Genomic DNA, 21,808 nt, shown 5'->3' with positions numbered 1-21,808 from the left:
CACTGTTAATTCATTCACTTAAATATATGCTATTACTACCCAATACATTGTTCTACTTTTTCTTTAAACAATTATCTTTTGTATCAATCAGCAACAAGAAAAATATTTTATTCTGCCTTCACTTATTCTTTTTCTGATGTTTCTTCTTTCTTTCTCTATATCCATTCATAATTTCTATCATGTTTTTGAGTGTGGAGAACTTTTTAAACATTTATGCAGGGGGCCGGTGCTGTGGTGCAGTGGGTTAATGCCCTGGCCTGAAGCACCAGCATCCCAAATGGGCGCCACTTCTAGTCCTGGCTTCTCCTCTTCCTATCCATCTCTGCTGTGGCCTGGGATAGCAGTGGAGGACAGCCCAGGTCCTTGGGTCCCTGCACTCACATGAAAGACCCAGAGGAGACTCCTGTGTTTTGGCTTTGGATCGGCGCAGCTTGGGCTGTTGCGGCCATCTGGGGAGTGAACCAGTGGATGGAAGACCTCTCTCTGTGTCTCTACCTCTCTAATTCTGTCTTTCAAATAAGTAAATAAATAAATAAATAAATCTTAAAAAAAATTTGCAGAGCTGTTCTATTAACTGAATTTTCTGGTTTAGTTTGTATGGGAAACTCTATTTCTCATTCACTTTGTAGGATGATTTCACTGGAGATAGAAGTTTAGATGGGTAGTTTTTATATTTCAGGGCTATAAATATTCCACTCCACTGTCTTCTTGTTCACATGGCTTCTTTTTCTTTAAAATAGATTTTATTTAGTTATTTGAAAGTCAGAGTTACATAGAGAAAGAAAGAGAGGCAGAGAGAAAGAGAGGTCTTCCATCTACTATTTCACTCCCCAAATGGCTGTAACAGCCGGAGTTGGGCCGATCCGAAGCCAGAAGCCAGGAGCTTCTTCTAGGTCTCCCACATGGGTGCAGGGGCCCAAGGACTTAGGCCATCTTCCACTGCTTTCCCAGGCAATAGCAAAGAGCTGGATAAGAAGTGTATCAGCCAGGACTGGAACTGGCGCCAGTATGGGATGCCAGCACTGCAGGCAGTGGCCATACCCACTGTGCCACAGTGCCAGCCCCTCACATGGTTTCTAATGAGAAGTCTCCTATAACTCTTATCCCTGTTCCTCCATATGTGGTAGGATCTATTTGTAGTCCTTTAGTTTGTTTTAAGTTGTGCACTCTGTCTTTGACTTTCTGCACTTTTATTATAATACACACATGAGTAGATTTTCAGTATTTTTCATGTTCAATGTTCTCTGGGATTTCTAGACATGTGGTTCAGAGTTGGCCATTAATTTTGGAACATTCATTTATTATTTTAAATATTGAAAATTTTAAGTATTCATCTGTACTGTTCACTATTTCTTTTTCTTCTGATATTTCAGTGACAGTACATTACATCTTTGTAACTGTCACAATTAGATAGTCTATTCTGGCTTTTCCCCTTAAATTTCTCCTCTTGTATTTGAATTTGTGAAGTTGCTTTTGGCTTGTATTAAAGCCTATTATTTCTTTACTCAGCTTTGTCCAGTCTACTGGTGAACCTATCAAATGTAATTTTCATTCCTATTTAGTGATTTTATTTCTAGCACTGTCTTTTTGTGATGATATTTATAGAGACTATACCAGTTTTAAGTGCAAAATTCTGTGCTGTTTTGTATAGCCACATTATTATGCAATCACAACCTTTGTGTAGTTTCAAAACTTTGTCATCACTCAGAAAAAAACACCCTAAACTCATTAAATAATTACTTTTCATTTTCTCTTGTCCTTATCCACTGAGAACCACTCACCTTTCTGTCTGCATAACTTTACATATTTTTGATATTTCACATAAAATTATGATGCACATATGGCTTGTTGTGTATTACTTGTTTCACTTAGTATGCTGTTTTTGAAATTCATCCAAGCTATGGTTTCAGTACTTCAATACTTCATTCTTTTTATGACTTGTATAGTTGATGCTTTTAACACAATTTTTTTATCCATTCATCTGTTGATGGACATTTTGGTTGTTTTTGCTTTTGGTCATTACGAATAATACTGCTATAAATGTCCATTGACATTTCTGTGTGGACATAGGTTTTAACTACCCATGAATGGATACCTAAGAATGGAATTGCTTAATCTTATGGTAATTCTACATTTAAGTGTTTAAAAGCTTTATTTATTTAAAAGGTAGAGAATGAGCGAAAGAGTGAGAGTGAGAGGGAGTTTGAGAGAGAAAGAGAGAGAGAGCTTTCATCTGCTGGCTTACTCCCCAGATGGCTACAGCAGCCAGGTCTGGGCCAGGCCAAGGCCAGGAGCCAGGAACTCTATCCTGGTCACTTTCTTGGGTGTATCAATGGGAAGTCCGATTGCATCTGAGGCTCAAGTCACTACTCCAATATGAGATGGCAACATCGTAAGTGATAGTTTAACTAGCTGCACAACAAAGCTAGCCATTAAATTTAATTTTTTAAATGATTTCAACGTACATTTTATCATTTTACATTCATGTCAACAATGGATAAAGGTTCCTGTTTCTCTACATTCCTGCCAATACTTTTTACCATTTTTAAAATAAAAGCCATCCTAACAGAGATGAAGGGATAACTCATTATGATTTTGACCTGTATTTCCTTAATGATGAATCGTGCTGAGCTCTGCTGCCTGCTTGGTCTCTTCAGACTATGTTTTCAGTTGCTTTTTGGTTTAGCTTATACTTTTTGTGTTGAAAACCACTTATACTGTACAGGGTAAGAAGAGCTGAGGTAGTAGGACTTGAATGTGAGGATTTATGGTAATCTATTTAGGAGTTAGGTTCTGTTTAATGTTTGTTGTGTTAATGGTTTTGCACTGGGAATTCCCAGTCTCTCTGCTGTAATTGTTCTTGTGTTCTCTGCTGTCTTTGAGCCTCCTTAGAGTCAGGCAGGCAGATATTTCAGCTGTAATTCAGTTGTTCTACTTGAGCCCTGATGGTACGGCATTAAGGTCCCATGGAGGGGAAATGCACCATAATCATGATTTTTCCTAGGTTTTTCAGGGGGCTTTTGCCCCTGAGTTCTGACATCCACAGTGCTTGTTTCCCATCTTCCCACCCCTGTTAGGTGAGACAGGAAGTTTGGATGGATTGTCAATGAAGGAATGTGTCCTTATTGAGATGGCAGACTCTGGTTAAAGACTTTTCCCCTGGAGTATATCTTGAGATAGAGAGGAAATGCCTAGGCTGGTTCTGGCTTTGTGCCTCACTTCCCTGGAAGAGAGATAGCCGTCAAAGTTTTGCCTGATGAGTTCCATTGCCCCTGTACCATATAACCCAGGCCAGCCTTCCATTCAAGGTGCCTCAGCTCTGGCCCTGCAGGGAATGGGAGCTCAAGCTTCCAACTGCTCCAGGCATCTTTCATGAGCCTGCTCTTTCTTTAGCCTCAGCTTGCATTGGGTACAAGGCCTCTTTTGTCCTGTGCTATCCACTTTTTAATTATAAATTCATTTGCTACAATTTTCCAGATACCTACCTTGATTTTACGCTATGTTTTCTCCCTCAGTCTCCTTTCTTCTTGATGTACAGACTTATTTTCTTTGGTATAACAGTGGGGAAAAAACAATTCTTCATTTATTATTTGTACAATCCATTGTTTGCGTGATATACTTTATGTCCTAAGATTACTATTGATTCTTCCATGAGTTTCAAATACTATTTTGAAACTCATATAAAAAAGGTCCCAGTTTCATAGTCTAGCATTAGTGGGGTGAAACCTATAGGATGAAAATGTATTGGTGGAAGTTAATGATACTGAGATTCATATTTTAAAATAGTTGCGCTGTTCTCCAAGTTATTTTCTATTTGTAGATCAACTTCCCTCCATAGGGTAGCATTAGGATTACAGCAAAACTGATCAGAAAGTACAGAGATTTCCAATATGACATTTGCTCCTACATTTACACTACTTTCCACACTATCATCATCTTGCAACAGTGGTAACTCTGTCAAAATCAATGAAACCACCAGACACATCACTATCACCTAAAGTCCATAAAGTAACACCTTTATCTGCATAAACAGAAAATTACTAGATAAAATTGTTGTGTGGTGGCTCCTTGCTAGGCTTGGCCCAAGTTTTTGTTTCAATTTAAAAAAGAACTTAAGGAAGAGACATAGATAAAGGGTGAATAGGAAGACAAGATTTATTTAAAGCAAAAAAAAAAAAAAAAGTGACATGGGACTTGTCAAGGAGTTAATTAGGTTCATGAGATGCAGGCCACATAGCCCCCATTGCCTCCAAGTACTCTCACATGTATCCACCCACCTGTCAATCACATATGTAACCACTCCATTTTGGAAGTGAATAAGAGGCCTGGAGAGCACCAGGCCCATTTCTCTGCTCTCTCCCGGGTGCACCCTCCCCTGCATTCTCTCTTAAAGGTTACCTAGAACCCCTGGAAACTATTGGTTTGGAGCTCACTGTTTACCCTTCTTGGTCCACTCTCCCTTAATAAAGCTCTCATGTTCCTGTGTATTCTTCTCACTTTCTAAATAAATCTTAAATCTACCATGCTGCTTGCTGTGCTTGAGATTGTACTTAGAATTATTTTCTAAGCAAAAGGCAAGAACCCAAAATATTAAATTTTGGCTTAAGTTAGCCTACAATGTAAGTGGTGGCCATGGAGGGACTAAATGTCTATTTAAAAATGGCGGGCTGGTGCTGCGGCTCACCTGTGGCACTGGCACCCCGGGTTCTAGTCCTGGTTGGGGCGCCGGATTCTGTCCCGGTTGCTCCTCTTCCAGGCCAGCTCTCTGCTGTGGCCCCGGAAGGCAGTGGAGGATGGCCCAAGTGCTTGGGCCCTGCACCCACATGGGAAACCGGGAAGAAGCACCTGGCTCCTGACTTCGGATTGCCGCAACGCCGGCCTTAGCGGCCATTTGGGGAGTGAACCAATGGAAAAGGAAGACCTTTCTGTCTATCCCTCTCTCTCACTGTCTATATCTCTACCCGTCAAATTAAAAAAAAAAAAAAAAGGATAAGTTAAAACTTAAAACTTTACATTTCACAGGATGGGTTTAATGTTACCAGACAATTGCCTTGCCTCAGGTCTTTTGATTTACAAATCAGGCATATTAGAGGATTTTTCAGTTGTTAATTTCTGGTAAGGGAACAGGTTCTGTTGCCTAGTAACTGATAGCATCAGGAAAGTGGGATTCCAAACATGGCAGACACTACACTTCATGCCATGGAGGGTGGGACTTCCATCCTGAGATGGTGGCCTCTGCTAAAAACTCATGCTTGCCAAGATGGCAGCCTCCATTAAAAACATGTGGTTGCCAAGATGGCGGTCCCCATGGGGACTTCCATACTTACTTGAAGATGGGCACCAGACTCCACCCTGAAGATGGCAGCCCCCATGACTGGCCACATGGTGCATGTCTGCTTAGCAAAGTGACTTCTTATTTCAGTCTTTTGTTAATTTTAGCTTGTCATGTTTTGGCTATGTGCTGGATGGTGGAATTATTGGATCCCTGGTTTTTTTTTTTTTTTTTTTTTTTTTTTAAGCTTGCTATGTTTTGACTATGCACCAGATGATGGAATTATTGGATTCCTGAAGTAGGCAGGCATACAGGTTAAAATCCATTGCGTTTGTGAGATGGAAGACCATGCCTTTGCCATGCTCCTGTGTGACCTCATGCCACTACCTGGCCACACCTGGGTGCCCACCAGCCAATCAGATTAATTAACCACTCCCCTTTGGAAATGGGTTAAAAGCCTGAGACATGGTGTGTCCTGGATCTCTTTTCTTTGCCCTGGCTTTTTGCCAGGAGAGGGCTGGCTGTAGCCCTGCACCTCCAGGGCGCATGGCCTTCCGGCCACCAGTCCTAGGCATCCTGACCTAGATGCTCCTCCCTGTGGCTGGTTCTTGGTGTTCGGTATGAACCCAGATTTACCTCTCATACTCCTATGATTTCTGTCACTGAATAAAAGCCTAAAATGTACTATGCTGCCTTGTTTATTTATGTTGGTATTTAGAATTCTTCTCTAAATATTAAGCAACAATCCTCTCAGGTTTATTAATATTGGGGATTTATTAATGAACCTATGGTGTTATCATATGGCACCCCAAATTTCGATGGCATATGTGACACCCCAGATGGGACTTCTGTGGAACTTTAAGGGCCACATTTTCATATAGATTTTAGGGGGTCATTTCCAATATCATACCCAGTCCATTTTTTAAATTATTTTAGCTTGTTATTTTTTTGGCTATGTGCTGGTAATCTGGGGGCACCTAGGGTATGGTACTCCAGGAGTGATGTGGCAGTCTGGAAATGTTTTTCTCAGACTAAGTGAATTTTTTCTTTTTATTTTGGTATAGTATTTTGGCTTTACATGGATTTAAAAAAGGAAGAAAAAAAATTGGAGGCCCTCTCAGTGGGCTGGGTACAATAACAGACTCCATTTTATGTACAAATGGAGAGTCTACTGTGTAAAATTATAGTTAATATATTGAATACAATTCACATGTTTAAGGATAAAAAGGCTCTTAGAGAGCTGTGTCTATTTGTACCTTCTTAGGTCCTACAAAGAGATTGTTCAGCTATATTGTTCTGCATACATTCTGACGGACTTACTTCTAAGGGTACAGTTTGAAAACTTGCCATGGGATCCCAAATCCCCATGAGTTGGATGGTAAAAGTAGCATTTTAAGTGTTTAGTGATAATATAGTTAGGGTTAAAGATGGAATGCTCTAACATGGGAAGCAGTCCATACAACATACTCATAGAATAACAATCACTGTAAGTAGCACTCAGAGACCTCAGAGTGAGCACATAGACCTTCTGGTCTGGTTGGAAAGCTCCTGAGAGCATTTTAGAGATGAAAAGCCAGGACACTGGTGCAAAAAATGTCCCTACCTGAAGGGACTTTGTAGGCAAGACCCAGTGGAAAGAAGTGGTCATCAAGGAAGGATGTAATTTTTTGTAAAGGGAGGAGAAAACTTCGAGTTTGCTCATGGCCTTGTCTAAAAATTGATGGGGTTTGTTGATCTAAGAGGTTTCCATAGCCTAGGCATCTCTTGTCAAGAGACTCAGGTGATCACTGACATTACACATAGAGAGTTAACTGTTAAATTAACTACAGGAGTCACTGTGTGCTAACTTCCCATGCAGGACCTCTGTCCTCAAACAATTGTATTATTAGAGTAAATGGTAAAATTCGCTCTCAAAGATTTGCTTTGTTCTAGTGTACTATATTCTTATGTCTCAAAAGTTTTAGTTATGTCTCAGTGTCCAACTCCACTGATTGTAAGAGATATGTTTTCCTGAGGTGCTTCTTAATTAAGTTTCTTAAACATGGCCTCTTTGTCCTGTGTCATTTGCCCTATAATACTTGCTTGGTTTAAAGGCAGGAGAGTAGAAAATGGAGAGCACAGAATAATTCAAGACCTCAGTGCTGCTCATGAGGCAGTTGTTTCAATGCACTCTACTGTGTTAAAGCTCTACCTGAGGATGTTTCCTTATACATCCCATTACCCGGAACCCAGCAAAAATGAGGATACAGAGTCTCCCCAACAAAAGTTCGGGTTTCTTAGCAAGAGGTAGATTATCTGATACATATTCTGAACCCAGGAACGCATGCTCTTTCTTTCAGCCAAGAGAAAAGAAGCTGTTCTATGTATAGAGTCACCACAGATAAAAAAGCAGCAAAAAGAGCTGCTGCACAGGCAGTTCTGGAAATGCCTCTAATGCCTCAGCCAGTAGTAATGACTAAAGAGCCTAGTATACCCAATCGGAGATCACATGGACCCAACAAGTTATAGTAAAGATGCTAGCAGGTGATGGACTTTAGAGCATAAGGTCATGATTCCAATGGCCTCTCAATGGAAAATTATTAAGGAAATGCGTGACTCCACCCATCTGGGAAGAGAAGCTTTAGTACAAATTGTCTCTTGAGTGCTGGAGGGAAAGGACTAAGTACTATCATAAGGGAAGTAACTTGCTGTTGCTCACTTTGTTTACAAAATAACTCTGGTAGTCATGTAAAGGTACCTTCTTTACTGAATCCTGTACAAAGGAGAGGAACATACTCAGGTGAAGATTAGCAGATTCCTCCAATGTGTTATTATAAATATCTTTTAGTTTTGGCCAGTGCCACAGCTCACTTGGCTAATCCTCTGCCTGTGGCGCTGGCACCCCAGCTTCTAGTCCCGGTTGGGGTGCCGGATTCTGTCCCAGTTGCTCCTCTTCCAGGCCAGCTCTCTGCTGTGGCCCGGGAAGGCAGTGGAGGATGGCCCAAGTGCTTGGGCCCTGCACCCACATGGGAGACCAGGAGGAAGCACCTGGCTCCTGGCTTTGGATTGGCGCAGCTCACAGGCCGCAGTGCCCCGGCCGTAGCAGCCATTTGGGGGGTGAACCAACGGAAAAGGAAGACCTTTCTCTCTGTCTCTCTTTCTCTCACTATCTGCCTGTCAAAAAAAAAAAAAAAAAAAAAAAGAAGAAGAAGAAGAAAAGAAAAGAAAAAAGAAAAGAAAAAAAAAACTTTTAGTTTTTATTGATACTTTCAAAGGATGGATAGAAACTTTCCAAACTCAAACAGAAAAGGCACAAGAGGTATCCAAAGCCTGGCTTAAGGACATTGTGCCGTGCTTTGGAATTCCACGGTTATTCCAAAGTCACAAAGGACCTAATTTGTATCTAAAATAACTCAACAGGTGTATGCTACTCTTGGAATTTCTTACCATCTCAATGCCACTTGGAGACCTCAGTCATCAGATAAAGTTGAAAAGGCTAATCATATTCTTAAGAAAATTCTAGCTAAGCTTTATCAGGAGACCTCAGAAACGTGGCTGAAACTACTGCCTATTGTCCTCAGGATGCGAATAGCACCCAAGTCTGCCTTAAAGCTTTGTCCATATGAGAAGCTATATGGAAGGTCCTTCTTCACCCTGACTTACTCTTTGATTCAGAGATTCAGGATCAGATAAAGTATATTAGCAATGTAGGCCAGGTACAAAAGGCTTGGACAGAGTATGATAATAACATTCTCCCTGTGCCAGATCCTAAGAATCAGGAGTAACCAATTTCCCCAGGAGATTTACTTTTACTAAAAATTTGAAAGGAAGCTTCCCCTTCAGAACAGTTACAGCTTGAATGGAAGGGACCTTATGAAATGCTACTGAGCACCCCTACCTTAGAGAAATTACAGGGAATCCCAAACTGGGTACATTTGTCAAGGATTAAACTTCTACCTCTTGAGTCTTCACAGGTATACTTGAAAGAGAAGTCAGCCTATTCCTGTGAGCCAATTGAAGATGTTAAATACCTCTTCAAAAAGCAGAAACATAAGCCCGGCACCGTGGCTCACTAGGCTAATCCTTTGCCTGCTGTGCCCGCACCCCGGGTTCTAGTCCCCGTTGGGGCGCCAGATTCAGTCCTGGTTGCTCCTCTTCCAGTTCATCTCTCTGCTGTGGCCTGGGAAGGAAGTGGAGGATGACCCAGGTGCTTGGGCCCTGCACCTGCATGGGAGACCAGGAGGAAGCACCTGGCTCCTGGCTTTGGATTGGTGCAGCGCCGGCCAAATCGGCATTTGGGGGGTGAACCAGAGGAAGGAAGACCTTTCTCTTTCTCTCTCTCTCTCTCACTGTCTAACTCTGCCTGTCCAAAAAAAAAAAAGGCAAAAAATAAGTCAAGCTTTTGCTTTCATCACAGCAAGATTACTGCACTTTAAGGCAGACATGTTCTATGTGCCTCTTTTGATTCTCTCTGGGAGCTGTTATTGGCAGGGAAGCTCTTTAGTGGTTTCTTCTATTATAATACTAGAAGATCTTGGTGAGCCACATGAAGCTAATTTTAAAAATCTGACCATTGCTTTAGGCAATCTGGCTTATACTTCAAGCCAGGTTTTACAGCAAGTACTTATGCCCTTGGGCACTTTGTCCAGTGTAGTTATGGACAATCAATGGCCTTGGAATATATATTAATAGAGCAAGAAGGACAATGTGCAGTGATTGATGGAACCTACCACCTTTAATCAGAGAGTAATATGTTTACTAAAAGAGATATTACAAAACTCTATGATCAAGCTAAATGGCTTTATAATCTGCATAAGGATAGCCAAGAACAACCCACTATCTGGGAGTCTATAAAATATGTTCTTTCCATCTTAAAGGGCACCCTAGTTGCAATTAGTTTTGTTCCAGTTTTGCTTATGCTGATTGATAAACTTGTGTGTTTCAGAATTCAACGACCTTTGAGAGTAATGATGACCATGAGGAGAACACAGCCATTGGTGGTGACTGAAAATACTACAGCTCATGAAATGGATCATTAGATGAGATAGGAAGAGATTTCCAGATGTGGAAATCAAGGCCTGAATCCATGGTCAGCAGGAAGTAGATACAGAAGATATGATGAATCTATTCCCTTCAACGTCCCCTTAAGATTGTGAGGAATCTCTGAGAGGGTAATGATATGGGTACTGAGCAAGGAGTTAGATTAGGTTCATGAGCTGGAGGCCACAATCCCTTATTGCCTCCATGTACTCTCTCATGTATCCACTCACCTGTCAATCAGACTATGTAATCACTCCCATTTTGGACTTGAATAAGACCTGCAGAGCCCACCACTACCTCTTGCCTGCCCTGCTCTCCTCCGGTGCACTCTCCCCTGCACGCTCTGTTAAAGGTTACCGACAACCCCTGGAAACTATTGGTATGGAGCTCACTGTTTAACTTTCTTGGCCCTCGCTCACTAAATAAAGCTCTCATGTTTCAGTGTATTGTCACTTTCTAAAGGGTTTGAGAAGAGTCCATTTCTGTGCCCTATTTTTAAAATCTCAGAAGTGTTGTGGTCCAGGTGCATGATGGGAGCGAAAGTGTTGTCCATGACAATTTTATTATAATGACCTAAATGTCATTTCAGGGATGTAGGCTGCAGCCATATTGAGGGTTTCTATCTGTTGCTGGTTCTAAGTTTGCAACATCAACAAACTGTGGTTTCCACTACCTGGAAGTAGGGAGATTTGGGCTGTGTAAAGGGGTGGGGGGTTAGGCAGTGCATGCACAGGAAAGTTGGGTGATGAAGATTGAGGTATCATACATGGGCTGTGGTGCCACACTGCTGGCTGTGCAGGGCTGCAACAGGCTGGGGCTGTCAAGCTTCAGCTCCTCTCTGCTAGCTACCTCTCTGACTACATCAAAGTAGACAAAAGTTTACCCTGACTCATAAAAATGGAAAGTCACAGTCAGTCAATCAATTCCTCGACTTTAGTCAGTTAATAAACCCAGATATCCTTGATTAAGAACATCAGGTCCCCTTGAAGAAGGAGCCCTGTACACTGCCAAAAAATTATACAGTTAATATTTCTCTCAGTCTTCTCCAAAAAAACTCACAACCATTTACCATGGTAACTGTACATTATAGTAATGGCAGTGTAGAGGGGGTATTTTCACATTCAGGAAACACTGGATTCTGACTTTGGTATTATGCTAATAACAGGAAACCCAAAACAACACTGTGGTCCACTAGTCAGTGTAGGGACTAATGGTGGCCAGGAGATGTATCAAGTTTTAACTGTAGTTCATTTCACACTAGACCCAGTGGGTCCATAACCCCATCCTGTAGTGATTTCTCTAGTTCTGGAGTGGATAATTGGACTACATAACAATGGCAGACTCCTTTTACTGGTTTCTTGATCTATAGAGTGAGGGCTAGAAGGGTGGGAAAGACCAAGTGGAAACCATTAGAACTGCCTCTTCCTTGGAGAATGGTGAACCAGAAGCAACATTCTGGAAGGGATTATGGAGATTAGAATGACTACACAATATTTGATATATTCAAAGGTGGTGATTCCCAGCACATTCCCACTCAACTTGCCTATTTGGCCTGAATAGAAGACAGATGGATCTTGTAGAATGACGGTGAATTATTGTAAGCCTAGCCAAGTGGTGAATGCAATTGCAGCTGCTATACCGGATATGGTTCCATGGCTTGAACAAATTAACACGTCCCCTGATACCTGCTATGCAGCTATAGCTATGACAAGTGGTTTATTCTTGATAACTATGAGTAGAAACTATCAGAACCTGTTTCCTTTCAACTGGCAAGCCAGCATTTCACCTGCTATGTTCTATCTCTGGAGTACAGTTCTATGTCATAATTTAGTTTCAGAGATTTTTAGCTCCTTTTCCTTCTAGAAAATAACACACTGGTCCATTCCATATTGACATCATGCTGACTTGATCTAATGAGTAAAATGTAGCAACTACTGGGGCCGGTACTGTGGCATAGGAGGTGGGGCCACTGCATGCAGTTCGTAACGGGATTCCATATGGGTGCCACTTTGGTCCCGGTTGCTCCACTTCCAACCCAGCTCTCTGCCATGGCCTAAGAAAGCAGTGGAAGATGGCCAAAGTCCTTGGGCCTCTGCAACCACATGGGAGACCAAGAAGAAGCTCCTGGCTCCTGGCTTCGGATTGGCCCAGCTCCTGCTGTTGCAGCCATCTGGGGAATAAACCAGAGCGTGGAAGACCTCACTCTCTCTGCTTCACCTCTCTGAAAATCTGCATTTCAAATAAATAAATTCATCTTTAAAAAACAGTAATTTTTATTAAAAAGTCGTAACAACGACTCTAGACTTACTGGTAAGATATTTGTGTGTCAGAGAGTAGTAAATAAAACAAAACAAAATTCATGAACCTTCAACCTTGATGAAATTTCTAGAGTTTCAGTGGAGAGAGGGATGTTAAGATATCCAGTCTGAGGAGAAGGGTAAGTTACTGCATCTGGCCCCTCCTACAACCAAAAATGAAGCAGAATGCCCAGTGGTTCTCTGTGAATTTTGGAAGCAGCACATTTTTTAATGCAGTCTGTCTACTGAGTGACACAAAAGGCTGCTGGTTTTGAATAAGAGAATAGCTGAAGTGCTTGCAAGAGGTGCAGCTGCTGTGCTGCGTGAGCTATATGATCCATTAGATCTAACAGTGCTGTGACTCATCAGAAGCTGACAAGTAAGCTCTCTGAAGTCTTCACAGACCCCTGTGGGTGCATCACAGCACAGGTATCAGGAATTTGGAGTAAAGCCATGCCATTCTATGCACACAGCTATTTTCCTTTTGAGAAACATTTTTTTGGCCTGCTACTAGGCCTTAGAAGACTTCATTAATAGTTAAATTTAAATTTAAACTAGTGATTTGAATTACGAAATATCAATTAGAAGAGTAAATATTACTCAAAGAATTTATCCTCTGTTCTGGGAAAGGGTTAGTAGAAGTGTTGGTTGCATGTGGGATACAAGGAATTATGATATTGTTAATGTCTTTATTTAAAATTTTTTTTTGACAGGCAGAGTTAGATAATGAGAGAGAGAGAGACAGAGAAAAAGGTCTTCCTTCCATTGGTTCACTCCCCAAAAGGCTGTTACAGCCAGCGTGCTGCACCAATCCGAAGCCAGGAGCCAGGTGCTTCCTGCTGGTCTCCCATGAGGGTGCAGGGCCCAAGCACTTGGGCCATCCTCCACTGCACTCCCGTGCCACAGCAGAGAGCTGGACTGGAAGAGTAACAACCGGGACCAAATCCGGTGCCCCGACCGGGACTAGAACCCGGGGTGCCGGCGCTGCAGGCGGAGGATTAGCCTAGTGAGCCATGGTGCTGGCCAATTTTGAAAATTAAGTATTGGGGCTGGTGCTGTGGCACAGCGAATGAAGCCACTGCCTGCAGTGCCGGCATCCCATATGGGTGCCGGTTTGAGTCCCACCTGCTCCACTTCTGATCCGGCTCTCTGCTGTGGCCTGGGAAAGCAGTAGAAGATGGCCCAAACATGTGGGAGATGCTGAAGAAGCTCCTGGCTCCTGGCTTCGGATGAGCACAGCTCTGTCTGTTGCAGCCATCTGGAGAGCCAGATGGAAGACCTCTCTCTCTCTGCCTCTCCTTCTATCTCTAACTTATACTTTTAAATAAAAAAATCAATTTTTTTAAAACTTTTATTTAATGAATATAAATTTCCAAAGTACAACTTATGGATTACAATGGCTTCCCCCCCATACCGTCCTTCCCACCCACAACCTTCCCCTTTCCCACTCCCTCTCCCCTTCCATTCACATCAAGATTCATTTTTGATTATCTTAATATACAGAAGATCAGATTAGTATACATTAAGTATGGATTTCAACAGTTTGCTCCCACACAGAAACATAAAGTGAAAAATAATAGATGATTTTTTTTAAATGATGATGAAATCAGAGCAGACCTATTGTCATGTTTAATCCCAGTGAGGGTCAAGTTGGGAATTGATAATTTCTTTTTTTTTTTTTTAACAGAGGATCAGTTTAGTATGCATTAAGTAAGGATTTCAACAGTTTGCACCCCCATAGAAACACAAAGTGAAATATATTGTTTGAGTACTCGTTATAGCATTAAATCTCAATGTACAGCACATTAAGGATAGAGATCCTACATGAGGAGTAAGTGCACCGTGACTCCTGTTGTTGACTTTACCAATTGACACTCCTGTCTATGGCATCAGTAATCTCCCTATGCTCCAGTCATGAGTTTCCAATGCTATGGAAGCCCTCTGAGTTCTCCAACTCTTATCTTGTTTAGACAAGGTCATAGTCAAAGTGGAGGTTCTCTCCTCCCTTCAGAGAAAGGTACCTCCTTCTTTGAAGACCTGTTCTTTCCACTGGGATCTCACTCACAGAGATCTTTTGCCAGAGTGTCTTGGCTTTCCATGCCTGAAATACTCTCATGAGCTTTTCAGCCAGCTCCGAATGCCTTTAGGGCTGATTCTGAGGCCAGAGTGCTATTTAGGACATCTGCCATTCTATGAGTCTGCTGAGTATCTCACTTCCCATGTTGGATCACTCTCCCCTTTATTTACTCCATCGGTTAGCGTTAGCAGGTACTGGACTTGTCTATGTGCTCCCTTTGACTCCCAGTCCCTCCACCATGACCAACTGTGAACTGAAATTGATCACCTGGAACAGTGAGATGGCATTGGTGCATGCCACCTCAATGGGATTGAATTGGAATCCCCTGGTATGCTTCCAACTCCACCACTTGGGGCAAGTCAGCCTGAGCATGTCCCAAATTATAGATCTCTTCCCTCTCCCATTCCCACTCCCATGTTCAACAGGGATCACATTTCAGTTAATTTTCAACACTTAAGAATAACTGTGCATCAATTACAGAACTAAACCAGTCATATTAAGTAGAACAGATTAAAAAAACTACTAAGAGGGATAATGTATTAAGTTGTTCATTAACAGTCAGGGCTATGCTGATCAAGCCACCGTTTCCCATAGTGTCCACCTCACTCCAACAAGTTTCCCTCTTGGTGTTCAGTCAGTCGTCACCGATCAGGGAGAACATATGGTATTTGTCCCTTTGGGACTGGCTTATTTCACTCAGCATGATGTGTTCCAGATTCCTCCATTTTGTTGCAAATGACTGGATTTCGTTGTTTCTTACTGCGGTATAGTATTAAACAGATGGATAGACCAATGGAACAGAATTGAAACACCAGAAATCAAATTCTTTTGAATTTGCTGAGACTTGCTTTATGTCCCAGTATGTGGTCAATTCTAGAGAAGGTTCCATGTACTGCTGAGAAGAAAGTAAATACTTTCTGTGTAGGATGAAAAGTTCTGTAGATATCTGTTAGATCCATTTGGGTTATAGTGTCGTTTAAATCTACTGTATCCTTGTTGATCTTCTCTCCAGTTGATCTGTCTATTTCTGAGAGTGGAGTATTGAAGTCCCCCAGTACTATTGTATTGGGGTCTAAGTCTCCCTTTAAGTCCCTTAACAAATCTTTTAAATAAACTGGTGCCCTGTAATTAGGTGCATAGACATTTTAATCATTATATCTTCCTGTTGAATTGATCCCTTAATCATTATATAGTGCCCCTCTCTGTCTCTCCTATCAGTTTTTGTGGTAAAGTTTGTGTTGTCCGATATTGAGATGGCTACGCCCGCTCTTTTTCATTTCTGTTGGCATGGTATATCTTTTTCCAGCCTTTCAATTTCAGTCTGTATGCATCTATGCATCTTTGTTGGATAGATGTGCTTGTTGTAAGCAGCAAATAGATGGGTTTTGTTCCTTAACCCAATCAGCCAATCGGTGTTTTTTTTTTTTTTTTTTTTTTTTTTTCCTGACAGGGAGAGTCGACAGTGAGAGAGAGAGACAGAGAGAAAGGTCTTCCTTTTGCTGTTGGTTCACCCTCCAATGGCTGCTGAGGCTGGCGCACTGCGGCCGATGGCAGGAGCCAGGTACTTCTCCTGGTCTCCCATGGGGTGCAGGGCCCAAGTACTTGGGCCCTCCTCCACTCTACTCCCTGACCACAGCAGAGAGCTGGCCTGGAAGAGGGGCAACCGGGACAGAATCCGGCACCCCAACCAGGACTAGAACCCAGTGTGCCAGTGCATCAAGGCGGAGGATTAGCCTTGTGAGCCACGGCGCTGGCTCAACCAATCGGTGTCTTTTAACTGGATAGTTCAGGCCATTAACGTTCAATGTGACTAATGATAAGTAGTAACTTTGCTCTGCCATTTGCCAAAGATATTTTCTAATATGTTTTGAACTTCCTGTGATCTTTTCCTGTGAGGTGTCCTTTGTTTACCTTCTTTCATATTGATGACCGTGTTTCTGTGTTTTTGTGTGTAACACATCTTTAAGCATTTTGTGCCATCCTGGATGAGTGGCGACAAATTCTTTCCATTTCTGTTTGCTGTGAAAGGTCTTTATTTCACCTTCATTCACAAATGATAGCTTTGCAGGATATAATATTCTGGGCTGGCAATTTTTCTCTCTTAGTACCTGGGCTATATCTCGCCATTCCCTCCTAGCTTGTATGGTTTCTGATGAGAAGTCAGCTGTGAGTCTGATTGGAGATCCTCTGAGAGTAATCTGACATTTCTCTCTTGCACATTTTAGGATCTTTTCTTTATGTTTCACTGTGGTGAGTTTAATTACAACATGTCGTGGTGAGGATCTCTTTTGGTCAGGTTTATTAGGGGTTCTATGAGCTTCCTGTACTAGGATGTCTCTGTCCTTCTCCAAACCTGGGAGATTTTCTGCTAGTATCTCACTAAAAAGGCCTTCTCATCCTTTTTCCCTCTCCATGCCTTCAGGAACTCCTAGAACCTGAATGTTGGTTTATTTAATAGTATCCTGTAGATTCCCGACAATATTTTTAGATTTCTAATTTCTTCTTCTTTTCTTTGGTTTGACTGTATACTTTCCTGTTCTCTGTCTTCTAAGTCCGATATTCTCTCTTCTGCTTCACCCATTCTATTTTTAAGGCTCTCTAATGTGTTTGTCATTTGATCTATTGAATTCTTCATTTCATTATGATTTCTTGTCAGTATCACAGTTTCCTGTTCTACTAGTTTTTTCATTTCATTTTGATTCCTCCTTAATATTTCATTTTGCGCGCGAGAGAGATTTTCTATCTTGTCCATTAAGGATTTCTGTAGTTCAAGAATTTGTTTTTGAGAACTTCTTAATGTTCTTATCAATTTTTTGAGATCTGCTTCTTGCATTTCTTCTATCTCATCACCTTCATAATCTTGAATTGGGGTGTCTATTTCACTGGGGGGCATCATAGTGTCTTCCTTGTTCTTGTTACCTTGGTTTCTGTGTTTGTTGTTTGGCATATTGGAGATATTCTTTGGTTTCTTTGCTGAGGTGTTTTTTCTCGTTATGCTGTGACTCTAGATTAAGTGGACTGTCTGCTTTTGATGGATCCTTAGAGGCTGTGATGGGTGTGGCCAGAGAGCTCTGTTTGGTTCTTCAGGGTTAAGGGTGTGCCAAAGTTGACTCACACAGATTGTTCTCTCGCTGGCTCACTCTCTCTCTCTCTCTCTCTCTCTTTTTTTTTTTTTTTGACTCAGTTGGGAAGTAATTCCACACAGTTGAGTGGAATTGAGGGTAGTTGATGTATGAAATCTGGCCCCTGTGGGTATTCATCTGCTTACCCTGAGAACACACAAAAAGTTTATGCAGCCCTCAGTGTGGTCTCAAATTTCTTTGCAGTCTCTCACCAGGTTGCCCAGGTTACCAAGTTTGTGTACTCGGTGAGTTCTCTCGCGCCCCCCCCCTCAGATTTTCACAGTCTGTGTTCATTATCTCCATAAGTTCACTAGGTCTTAACCTCCTGTTATTTCTCCCCACCAGAGTCAGGTTTTTCTGCTTGGCTAATGGTGGGTGCTGCTTTACATACGTAAAATGGTGCCTTCTCTTTGTCTTGCTCGGCTTTGTAAGGTGAGTGGAGAGAGAGGCTAATGTCCATGCCGGTTCCCCTTATTTATTCGTTTTTCTCTCTCCTCCAGTCAGCCTGGTTAACTTTCCCCAGTGGGGCTTCAGGCCTCATTCCCTGTAGGCTCTTTCTGCCTTTACCCGCCAATGTCTCAGGTTACCGGGGTTTTTGTCTCACCTCCCCTTCCAGCGCTGGCGTGGAGACTCTGCAGCTTGGCCTCTGTGACAGCTTGGCTCCCGCAGCTTGGCTTCCACATGGTGGGCAACCTTGCTTTCCCCGTGGGTCCTCCGTGTCACATCCACTAGATCTAGAAGAGTTTCCTCTGCAATTTTTTCCTGAGCCTTTTCCTGAGGCTACAGTAACTCCACTTTTACTAAACTATCTTTTCCTGGAATATTGGTGTGCACCCTCACTATTCCACCATCTTGGCTCTGCCCCAGTTGGAAGCACTTCTAATAAAATCCATAATCAGACAAGGATGCCCACTGTTACTATTATACTTCAATATAGTTTGGGAAGGTTTAGTTAGATCCATATGGTAAAAAAAAAAAAAGAAATCAAAGGGATGCAAATGGAAAAAGAGAAGGTCAAACAATCTCTATTTGCAGATGACATGATTCTATATTTGGAGGAACCAAAGGACTCCACTAAGAGACTATTGGAACTCATAAAAGAGTTTGGTATAGTGGCAGGATATAAAGTCTACACACAATAATCTATAGATTTGTATACACTGACAATGTCAAGCTGAGAAAGAACTTCTAAGATCAATCCCATTCACAATACCTACAAAAAATTAAATACCTTGGAATAAATTTAACCAAGGATGTAAACAATCTCTATTATGAAACTTACAAAATATTAGGCAAAAATATGATACAAAAAATAGAAATTTTCCATGTACATGGATTAGGATTAATACCATTGGCATTCTTATCAGATCTAGAAAAAAAGAAAGATGCTAAAATTCATTTGGAAACACAAGAGACCCTGAATAGATAAAGCAATTGTAAACAGCAGTAACAAAGCTGAAGGCATCACAATGACAGATTTCAAGACATACTAAAGGGTAGATAATCAAAACATCCCGGTACTGGAAAAAAAAAATAGACATGTAGACAAATGGAATAAAATAGAAATCCCAGAAATCAGTCTACATTTACAACCAACTAATCTTTGACATAGCAGCTAAAATCAATCTCTGGAGAAAGGACAGTCTTTTCAACAGATGGTTCTGGGAAAATTGGATCTACACATGCAGAGTATGAAACAAGACCCCTGCCTTATACTTATGCAAAAATCAACACAAAGTAAATAAAAGATCTAAATCTATTAATTTATACGATCAAATTGTCAGAGGAGAACTTTGGTGAAACTGCAAGACATTGACATACAGCTCCGAGTCCACACATCGGCGCTGGAAGGGGAGGTGAGCTCAATAACCCGAGACATTGGTGGGGAAACGGGGGTCAGAATCTAGAGGGGGGCCGGAAAGTGCAGCAAACTCACTACCGGAAAGAAGGAAAAAAAAGAATTAGAATCATACCATAAAGGAATGAAGTTGGAAATTAGGAACTCAGGAATCACTAGAGCATATGCAAACGCATGGAGATTGAACAAAATGCTCCTGAATGAACAATGGGTCATAGAAGAAATTAAAAGAGAAATCAAAAATTTTCTGGAAGTAAATGAGGATAACAGCACAACATACCAAAACTTATGGGATGCAGCAAAAGCAGTGTTAAGAGGCAAGTTTATATCAATAGGTGCCTACATCAAGAAATTGGAAAGGTACCAAATAAATGAGCTTTCAGCGCACCTCAAGGACTTAGAAAATCTGCAGCAAACCAGACCCAAATCTAGTAGGAGAAGAGAAATAATTACAATCAGAAAGAAATCAACAGGATTGAATCAAGAAAAACATTACAAAAAATCAGCCAAACGAGGAGCTGGTTTTTTGAAAAAGAAACAAAATTGACACCCCATTGGCCCAACTAACTAAAAAAAGAAGAGAAAAGACCCAAATCAATAAAATCAGAGATGAAAAAGGAAACGTAACAACAGACACCACAGAAATAAAAAGAATCATCAGAAATTACTACAAGGACCTGTATGCCAGCAAACAGGGAAACCTATCAGAAATGGAGAGATTCCTGGACACATGCAACCTACCTAAATTGAACCAGGAAGACATAGAAAACCTAAACGGACCCATAACTGAGACAGAAATTGAAACAGTAATAAAGGCCCTCCCAACAAAGAAAAGCCCAGGACCAGATGGATTCACTGCTGAATTCTACCAGACATTTAAAGAAGAACTAACTCCAATTCTTCTCAAACTATTCAGAAAAATCGAAGAAGAGGGAATCCTCCCAAATTCTTTTTATGAAGCCAGCATCAACTTAATTCCTACCCGTAAAAAGATGCAGCATTGAAAGAGAATTACAGATCAATATCCCTGATGAACATAGATGCAAAAATCCTCAAGGAAATTCTGGCCAATAGAATGCAACAACACATCAGAAAGATCATCCACCCAGACCAAGTGGGATTTATCCCTGGTATGCAGGGATGGTTTAATGTGCGCAAGACAATCAATGTGATGCACCACATTAACAGACTGCAGAAGAAAAACCATATGATTATCTCAATAGATGCCGAGAAAGCATTTGATAAAATACAACACCCTTTCATGATGAAAACTCTAAGCAAACTGGGTTTGGAAGGAACATTCCTCAATACAATCAAAGCAATCTATGAAAAACCCACAGCCAACATCCTATTGAATGGGGAAAAGTTGGAAGCATTTCCACTGAGATCTGGTACCAGACAGGGATGCCCACTCTCACCACTGCTATTCAATATAATTCTGGAAGTTTTAGCCAGAGCTATCAGGCAAGAAAAAGAAATTAAAGGGATACAAATTGGGAAGGAAGAACTCAAACTATCCCTCTTTGTAGATGATATGATTCTTTATTTAGGGGACCCAAAGAACTCTACTAAGAGACTATTGGAACTCATAGAGGAGTTTGGCAAAGTAGCAGGGTATAAAATCAATGCACAAAAATCAAAAGCCTTTGTATACACAGGCAATGCCAGAGCTGAGGAAGAACTTCTAAGATGAATTCTATTCACAATAGCTACAAAACAATCAAATACCTTGGAATAAACTTAACCAAGGACATTAAAGATCTCTATGATGAAAATTACAAAACCTTAAAGAAAGAAATAGGGGGGCGGAGCTAAGATGGCGGAATAGTGAGGACGCGCACCGATAGTCCGGGAAAATTTAGTTTAATAAAAGGGGAGTTACCGTAGCCACAGAAAAAAGAACCAGGAAAATATTGCAGGGGAAACCCTTCTGGATGGAGTAGCCGTTAATCGGAGGACCCACTGGCAGAACAAGGTCGCCCACCGCGTGGAAGCCAAGTCGTGGGACCGAGCCGCGGAAGCCCCAGGGTCTGCGCGCCAGTGCTCCAAGGGGAGTGCATGCCACACAGACAACAGTGGGGGAGACTTGGGATGCTCAGGGCTCCGAGTCCACACATCGGCGCTGGAAGGGGAGGTGAGCTCAATAACCCGAGACATTGGTGG

Source organism: Oryctolagus cuniculus, chromosome 8, assembly GCF_964237555.1.
Source record: "Oryctolagus cuniculus chromosome 8, mOryCun1.1, whole genome shotgun sequence".
In the NCBI taxonomy this organism is placed as follows: Eukaryota; Metazoa; Chordata; class Mammalia; order Lagomorpha; family Leporidae; genus Oryctolagus; species Oryctolagus cuniculus.
The sequence above is the reverse complement of the archived record's forward strand: the minus strand, read 5'-3'. Positions refer to the sequence as shown.